The sequence below is a fragment of the Mytilus californianus genome, unplaced genomic scaffold (assembly GCF_021869535.1).
Source record: "Mytilus californianus isolate M0D057914Y unplaced genomic scaffold, xbMytCali1.0.p SCAF_9, whole genome shotgun sequence".
NCBI classification, from domain to species: domain Eukaryota; kingdom Metazoa; phylum Mollusca; class Bivalvia; order Mytilida; family Mytilidae; genus Mytilus; species Mytilus californianus.
Window position 1 is genome coordinate 31297123 of NW_026262745.1, and position 9971 is coordinate 31307093.

General features: G+C 31.5%; 1 long non-coding RNA gene across 1 annotated transcript; it reads left to right on the top strand.

The window, feature by feature from the left end:
- Positions 1–2740: 2740 nt before the first annotated feature.
- On the top strand, positions 2741–6494 carry LOC127715139 (uncharacterized). Its single transcript, XR_007988187.1, has 2 exons — positions 2741–2776; positions 4267–6494. It is a non-coding gene; the product is annotated as an uncharacterized LOC127715139 (long non-coding RNA).
- The last annotated feature ends 3477 nt before the right edge of the window (positions 6495–9971 follow it).

The window sequence follows — 9971 nt, forward strand, 5'->3', positions numbered from 1 at the left end:
AATAAAAAATATCGTGAAAAAATAAGGAACGATGATTTAAGAATTGCGATAGGATTGTGACAGATCTGGTATATGATCGTGAGGGAAATCGATCGAAAAGACACATGCAAGGCCAATAGATACATGTAATTCATTTATTGAATTATAAGGACAAATTTTGAAGAAAAAAAACACCTGTCAAATAGTTCAACATTGTGATCAGTATCTTACAAAATCAGAGTTCGAAATATCTATTTTTTACAAAAATACAATAAACAGATTACTCTGCAACATTTCGATGACATAAAAAAATATGAACGAATCTGATTTTTTCATTTTATGAAAGACTAAATTACCATTCTCTGAATAATGTCGTTCTATGTTAATGTTTCAAATGGCTCTCAAATTATTTGAAATTAGCTTCATCAAAAAGTGGTTCAAATTGGAATATTTGTATAAATTTCATATTAATGATCGTGAAAGATCGTGTATAACTTGTTTGAGATCGAGTAAAGACTGTGAAAGATCCGTTGTCGAATATTTGTCATTGCACATATTATTGAAAGCATTCAATTCAATTTGTAATTGTATCAAAAAATTATTATTAAAAATTGGTACAGCAACAGACTGGACTTCCTCGACTTTTACCGTTTCACGTTTTATTGGCGAATAATATGTTGTGCTACGATGGTTCAATGCTATTTGGTCTGTTTTTAATAAGACCATACCGACTAGTTCGCGATGCCCGAAATAAATTACTGTTTGTCTGTCTGTCTTGTCTGTCCGTCAACATGTTTAAATCAGTATTATAAGAGTCATTATGCCTCATCTGATTTCAATCATTTTTTGACCTGTATTTGTTTTTATAACAGGAAGATCCTTGTCAATTTTTTTATTTAAAAGAAGGGGACAATTTGGTAAAAAGCTTTTCTTTTTTGTTAAGTTTGAGAAATACCTTTTTGCACCAGAATTGCATTGGAAATTGATAATTGATTCAGTTTGTTGCAAATTTTCGGCATCTGAAAATTGGGTGAAAATTAAAAAAATTACGATTTTCATCTTTATGTGCTAGGATTTCAACAATAATTCATATTCAGGTATAATATGGAATTTTAGATTAATTCAATTTTTTGATTAAAAGAACTTTTGAATTTGAAAAAAATTACAAAGGAGATAGTTCAGTTACTTATAAGTTTGACCCTAAAAATCTGAAAATTAATCGCGATATAGTTGTAAGAATTAGCTGAAAATATATGTCAATGTCCATTTTTTTCAGTTAAAAAATCACCAATTCCGTCATAAGTGACATATTTGTGACGTCATGAATATATGTAAATTTCGTTAAAACCTGATTGTTTGCAAAAGATGGCAAAGTTTATGGCAGTTTTCTGACAGAAAAAAAAATTAGTGGCATAACACTTCTCGCCCACAAATAGTTTTGTTGAAATATTCTTTATATACGGTAACCATATTCTTCACTTTTCAATCAAAATTTAGGACTGTTTATTGGGATTACTGGCTCTACGCCTTTGAAGAAACTTGCTGTTCTAGGACTTTATCAGAATTAAAGTATGTGTATGCTATTCGAAATTGATCATCGGTGTCTAAATTGCGGTGAAAACTAAGCTTTTATAAAAAGAAAAACACAAAATTTGAGAACTATTTTTTTTGTGTGCAATTCTGAATTGATTCTAGGTGTAATTTGGTCTGTTTTTTAATAAGACCATACCGACTAGTTCGTGGTGCCCGAAATAAATTACTGTTTGTCTGTCTGTCCGTCAACATGTTTAAGTCGGTATTATAAGTCAAGAATGCCTCATCTGATTTCAATCATATATAATATATATATATATAAAGACTGCAATGTTGATTCAATATAAAAAAGAAGATGTGGTATGATTGCCAATGAGACAACTCTCCACAAGGGACCAAATGACACAGAAATTAACAACTATAGGTCAATGTTGGTTATCGATCGAGTTGAGATCATAGCAATCTAGTGTGTCAACAATTACTTCCCTTGCAAGCATTGTCGCACCATTCTAAATATAATATGTGAGTAAAAAACACTGATAAGGTATTATAATAAACTAACAAGCAAATATATATTATGTATCACATTCTTATATATTATGTTTTTTTTCATTTACACCGAAATATAGTTTGATAAAGTTCTTCCACAAGTCTTCATTACAAAAGTATTCAGGTAATTCACAGGAAACGTATGCTAACCCAAGTTACCAATATTTGTTATAATCATCCCGTGTACAAAATTATTTCTAAAGTTTTAAAGTAATTTGTAACATATTTTCCCCCAGGAAATAGATTCTATCGCAAGACTGAATAAAATATCACAACTCTAACATGTCTAATAATGAAAAAACATAATTAAATACTAATATTTCAGCTTTTTATAGTTTTTACATAATTATTTTTATAAATATATCAATAGTAAATTGCATCGATTTAATTTTGTTTTCTATTTGTAAAATTTGTCATTTGATGAACACATTTAAGCCTGAACTCAATGTAAATGATTTTGGACATTTTGATTTCTTTTTTTTACCTATTTTAGTTGACAAAATTTCTGTCGATATTTGAACTAGTGTAGATATATATTCCACATAATTAAATGTAAGAACGCATCGACCCTTTACCAGACGATCTGTAGCGAGTTATCGACCCTTGTTGTGACTGATATAGCTGCGTATGTTTTAAGTTGTAAAGAATTATGTCCCGTGACTAAATATTTTCGATCTTCCTATCCCAAAGAAAAATCTTGTTAAGGCTGATTGAGGTATGTATTTTTTCCATAATTCCTCTTGTAATATTTCCTAATCACACGCTCACAGACATAAACAAACACACACACACAACTCTTACTAAGTAATCTAGAGTATATTTTAACTTTTATTTCTTTGTTTGTAAACTTTCGTTTGAATTCTTAACGAAATATGTTTAAACATGTTGAATGTGTTTCTATATTTATCAATGTATTTCCAACGTGATTGTGGTACTCGTCTGCATTTGTGTTTCTCCGATTTGCTTTTGTTGATTAAAAAAAAAAGAATATTTCACAATGTAGCAAATACAATTTGAAAAAAAAATCTAACGTTTGTTGTCAATGCACGAGAAGTGCTAGGTAATGAAATGGTTGATGGATGTGCAGTGAACATCTATTGTCTATTCTGTAATTATTAAAAAACAAAGGGTATGAACATTGAAATATATGTTTTAGTGACTATTCTTTTATATGTTTGCTCAATTCATTATGTAGGTTAATGAATTATATATATATATAACACTGAAACATTTATATAAACACACTCACACTCTCATATTAGAGTTTATTTGTAATTTGGATACCTTATAGATTTTGTCTGAAATAATGCGTGATAAAAACGTATAACACACATACCGAAGGTAAATGTAAAAAGGGGAAGTCCATAACAACTGACATAATCAAACGTTATCAACCAACGGAACGACGGAAAACAGCTGTCATATTTCTGACCTGGTACAGGCTTTATCCGAATTCAACATAAACACAAAACAAATTAACGGCATAATTTATAACAGACCACTTTAAGAAAAATAATTATGACAGACATGAACCAACAATAACCATATACATTAGTCTTTCAAATTAAACAATAAAATCTAGAGGCATATATAGCACACATACATTTAAAACTCTTAAATAATTTGATTTTTCTGATCTGGTGTAAAGTCTTACATCGAGCCTCAATGTGCATGTAATATATGCCTCTGGACGTTCAGGAAATGATCAATCAATTATCAATTCTTTCATTACAAGTACACTAATAAGAACTATTTTCATAGATCCTTGACTAAATATTCAAAAAAGTAAAAGTATACTAAGGGGACAGTCTAAATCATAAGACTGAAGTAAAGACAATACAAAGACGAAACTAAAAAAGATTAAATGATGTATATAGTACTTGTATACCTCACTTAAATTTGATTGATCTACAAATTATAAAGAAACTAAGGTTTTTCATGGAAAGGATACCTTAGATTGATGAGGCTATTCTTTTTTAGTCCATCTTGGCCTTATTGACCATGTAGCACTTCAAATGTTTATACTCAACTGGCTTTTAAATTGTTGTTTTTTAGCGTTCCTGCAGAAAAGAGCTTTGGACACAATAACTAAATAAAGTGTAATTAAACTGATCATTGATACCACAGCCGGTTTTAATTTTTTTACGTCGGACGCGCGTTATAAAGTGTACTATTTATCTCACACATATGTCATGTATGTTACAGGATCATGGCCAGTAATTGGAATCTTTGTGATATCTGTGATAGTGGTTGGATTACCAAACCTTCAGTAGTTTGGTGTTTTGAATGTAAAAAAGGTTGTGTGAAGATTGTAAAGAACCTCACACTATTTCAAAGGGAACAGAAAACCATGTAACAGTTTCCATTGGCGACTATAAGTTACCGACCGAAGTTCTGCAAATTGACAACGTTTGCAAAAACCATTACGAGAAATACGAGTTTTTCTGTAAAATACACGATTATCCATGCTGTACTAAATGTTTGAAATCTCACAGCGATTGTGAAGAAATAAACGATATCTATGACGTCATACAAAACGTTAAAACTTCAAACGCCTTTTATGAACTCGAACAAACCCTGCTGGAAATTGTCGAGAATATTAAACCAATCAGTTTTGACCGAGAAGACAATTTAATACATCTAGAAAACAAGAAAAGAGAAATTGAAACAGAAATAAAACAAATACGTACAATGATAAATAGTCATCTGGATAAACTTCAAGACGATTTGATGAAAGAACTATTGGCAATTGAACAAAACATGCAAAACGAAAGCAGCAAAATACAGAAGTTGTTGGTTTCTCCAAAAATGAAAGCAAAAGAGATAAAAAAAAAAAATACCAAGCAAACTTTGCTAACCTTAAACAGCATGCATCGGAGCTCCAAACTTTTTTGTCCATGAAACAAATCGAAAAAGATATTACAATCAAAGAAAAATTTATTCAATCTGTCACCAAAACTGACACCACGAACCAAGTCAATGCCATTCCAAATGAACAAGTCTTTACAGGAAATCAGAGCCAGTGTGCAGAAGTTTGGGATGTCAATTTCAGTTCTGATCAATGCGATTTGTCCATTCAGAAACGGAAGGACAGACAAGCTCAGATTATGGTAGCTCTTACAACCAGAAATATCGACAAACTAACCCTGATGCTGCAGAAAAGTATCAATACAGATCTGTCAATTGTTTATGGTTGTTCTCTGCTCCCCGATGGAAGGATGGTACAAAATGTATTCTCTGGTTATCACCTAGCCAAAATAAGAGTAATGAAATCAGACGGATCAAAAGATTATGAAATAAACAACATTGTTTAAACGCTTGATGTGGTATTTATTGGTAATGATTCAATTGCTGTTACATCTGGTAAATCATATAAGATTAATATAATCGACTTAAAGAAGCAAAAACTGAAGAAATCAATAACATTAAATACATACAATGAGGGAGTAGTATACAATGAGGGAGTAGTATACAATGAGGGAGTAGTATACAATGAGGGAGTAGTATACAATGAGGGAGTAGTATACAATGAGGGAATAGTATACAATGAGGGAGTAGTATACAATGAGGGAGTAGTATACAAAGAGGGAGTAGTATACAATGAGGGAGTAGTATACAATGAGGGAGTAGTATACAAAGACGGACGTTTAATTTTTAGTTCCAGGAACAAAGGAATAAAGATGATTAGTCTTAAAGATGATTCCGTTACCAATGTTACCCGTAACAAACTTTCAACCTTAGCGTACGTTACTCCATTCGGTGAAAAACTGTTTTACACAAATTATAAGAATGACATTGTCACCTGTTGTGATTACCGTGGTAACATTTTGTGCAGGTTCAAAGATACACGTGTTCTGAGGTGTCCACTCGGTATCTATGTAGACAATGATGGTAACGTGTTTGTAGTTGGATGTAGTATTGACAATGTGGTCGTCATATCTCCTGATGGACAACGCTACAAACAACTTGTAAGTGAAGATGGATTGGATATACCTACAGTTCTGCACTATGACACATCTACCAATACATTGTTAGTGGCAAATTTCAATAATCACGCATTCGTGTATGATGTTAAGTGATAACTTCTTATTATCAAACGTACTTAACAAAGCGTTGCATTTGATCTGTTCTTGTCCTTCGAAATATTTAAAGCCAAATGTATTTGCTGTAATTCATATGAAGACTTCTTCTGTAATGAAAATTATAATATTCTACAGAAACATTGATAGAACTGTGATGAGATCATGAAAGGTTTGAATTGTTTTCTTGGCAACATGTTAGCATCTTTCGGTAAAATCCCGCCACATTCTGAATATACCTGTACCAAGCCAGGAACCTGTTATCAAGTGTTTGTCATTTGTTGCTGTATTCTATATTTGTTTTTATCGTTCATTGTTGTAGTATCAATATGACCGTTTGTTTATTCATCTTAATTGCTTCGTCATACCGCGGCTTTTGATAGCAAGCTATACAGTATTGCTTTAACTGATTGTTGAAGGCCGTACGATGATCGGTATTATATCATTTGGTCTATGAATAGGTAGGATATTTCATTGGCAATAATACCACATCTCAAAAGCTCATCTTATATTAAAGAGCCAGTATGAGCTATAATGATCAGTTTTGCGTCCATCGTTCGTTCACTTTTAAGAAATTTTCCTCTAAAACTCCTGTGCGAACCTTGGCAGGAATCATTATTAGGGTATCTAGTTTATGAAATGTGTTTAGTATGATCTGGCCTGCCACCCAATATGCCTAAAAAGACTATAAGAGTTATATACCGGTTTTGGAATAATTGTCTTGAAAACTGTTATAGAAAGAGAAAAATCGAGAAGGGCAGAAAAGTTCAAAATGACAATCATACGACTTCTTAAAATTTTTTTTACATTAGCTGTATTTGGCAAAACCGTTTCGGAAATTTGGGACCTAAATGCTCTTCAAATTCGTACTTTATTTGGGCTTTTATATGCTTTTTTGATTCCAAGGTCATTGATGAATCTTTTGTAAACGAAACGTGCGTCTGCCGTTCGAAATCACCAGCCTGTTATTCTTTTTGAGTTTATTGCTCTCAGATGACAAAGTTTACCATTTTGGTATAAAAATTACACTTTATCATATTTATCGTCCGGAAAGCTTTTATGGATTTACCTTCGTTATGAACACTATAACCAATCAAGAGAGATTATAATGTATAAATACCTTGATACCTTAGGAGCTATAAAACCAGAAGGGACATCAAAAAGAATAGCTAAATTTATTTACACGTGAGTCAGAATCGGGTGTTGGGGGAGGGTATTCTTTCATTTCTGAATTCTTTAATTTTTTAGGTCGTATTTCTCTTTTTTATTTGTTTGCCTTTTATTCTCTATTTATTTCTTTTAGCTCCCAAATATTGTTCTATTCCTTATGTTTTTTTGGGTAATTTTTCTCTTTATTCTCTATTCTGTAAACCCCATCCAGACCCATCCTACATGGTCGAAATCGTCAGACGACTCCTTACGGGATTTATAGCCCTTAAGTAATGATATCTACCGTTTTTGGTGCTTGCTTATTATCTTGAAAACTATAATGTATAGAGAAAAACTTTGATAGAAAAATGATAAGCAATACAAGATCTAAAATCAAGTCAACACGGTAAAAATTGTCAGTAAACTTCTTATAGAGTTATTGTCCTTTATTGACCGATTGTACCCCTTTTTGCGTTTTGTGTGAAAATTGTAGAAGTTGAAAAATTGTAAACAGCAAGAGATTGAGGAAGACAAGTCATCATAGTCAAAATTGTCAATTGACTTCTTATTGAATTAAATGCCCTCAAATGACGATTTTGAACTTTTTAAAATTTTTGGACAATAATTATTTAAGATAGAGAGTGTTGTAATTGTAAACAGCAAAAATTATCAGCAGGAGAAGATCTCCCATTTAGCCAACAAAGATAAAAATGTTTATCTTTTAGTCGTCTTTTGTTTTTTGCCATGGTATTATCAGTTCTCTTTATGTCGTGGTTTTTAACGCTTCCTTGGTATCTTCCGCCCTTTTTCGGGAGGTACTGCCCTTGAATAACATTTTTTATCCATATAATTAAAATACAAACGGTTAAATGCACATTAAAAAATTCTCAACTCTCTGTAACTATTCATTGTCTACTCTCTCTCTTGCATGTCAACATTAACATTATCATCCTTCGAAGGCCACCTTCAACTCTTTCTCACACACATCAAAGTGTTATTCACAACTATAGGGACAGAATATAAACAAACAAAGTTATGAAATATACGACATGTAATGAGAAGTGATTAAAGTAAAAACACAGCTGCATCATACATTAAATGTAACGGTCATTCAGACTGTCTGCTACAATTAACCTAGAATTATTTAACAAATATGACCTTATCAATTTACTATCGTCATTTAAAAACTGATTACCGACAAAGAAAAAAATTATGAAATTACGGTTCCATAACAAATTTTTCTTTTGCCATTGCCAGAAAGATAGTCCACTTCTCTAAACACCAAAAACAGTTTTTATGTATGAGCGATGACATGTTAGGTATATACTCTGAGTTGTTGGCATTTTCCACATAATATGTGGTAGGGATCGCTGGAGTAGGTAACTGTTTTCTGCTTCATTATAGGTGTAATACCACCAAATCATAGTACGTCACATCCGGTTGCATACGAAAATAGGTCGAAAAAAAATATTCCCTTGTATTTGACAGTTGTAGGTAATTAATCCTACATTTCATTGCAGTAAAACATTTCTGGGTCATAAACATAAATCTTGGGTATTTAAAAGCACAATTATTTTTTTATTTGGGGTTTCTATAGAATATTTTGGAACCTTGAGGTTACATGGTTACTAAAGCTTGTACACAGGTTAATAAAAGGGGAAAATTTGATTGGTTATCTTCCAGTGATGGTTATCTTCTTATATGCAATGAAATGTTATGTGAAATTTTTTCTATAGTACTGGACAGGATAAAACTTTACTCATGCCAAGTATTTCTTTATTTGAAACAAAGATAAATTCTGCAAAATATTTTGAAAAGTGCAAATTTAACAAAGACTAATAGGGGTAAATCAATGATGGTATTACACCTATATGGATTAGACTGAAAATGTGGTTGTGCACAGTACACACTTGGACAAAGTCTGATTAATCATCAGCATCCCCTATGTCTGACATTGGATGTCAGGCATTTTTTGGGGGTCATAAACCATGGACTGCTAGGGAAGTGAAATATTGCTACCTGTTGGGCCAATAAAAAGGTGGTCATCCATGTGTGTATTTTAAAGCCACAGGTTGACAATTTTGTTTCATATTTGTACCTGCAAAGGTTCATGTTTACCAAATGTTTTACAGTGGAACTAAAAGAACTTTGGATAGGAAAAATCAATAAAACAGGAAATGAAAAAAATATGTCTTTTGTATAATCATTGAAGATATTAATAAATTGTATATTTTCAAAAATTATATGATCTACAGATCTAAATCTTATGCAAATGCTATCTTTATTCATTATCATGATAAATGATCCAAATTATTATCAATTAAATTATATTTATTTTGTAATATGTTTTAAATAAAAGTGCCATGATTAAAGGTTATAAGAAATAATACCAAATGTCATATAATAAAGTCAAATATGACAAAAAATGCTGTTGTCTGTTGTACAGTGTGGAACATTCCTGTTATCTCTTTCTATTCAAAAATAAAAAATAAATCACATGAAAAATGATAAAATTGGCAGTCAAGTTTAGATACTTTTTTCATTATTTTATTTACTGCTTTTTTCACTGATTTAAGATAATACACTACTGTTTAACAAATGTAGGACAAAAGTCACAAGACAAAACCTCACATCTCTGTTTTGAGATATTTTTTCTGTGATACACAAAAATGTGTATGTTCC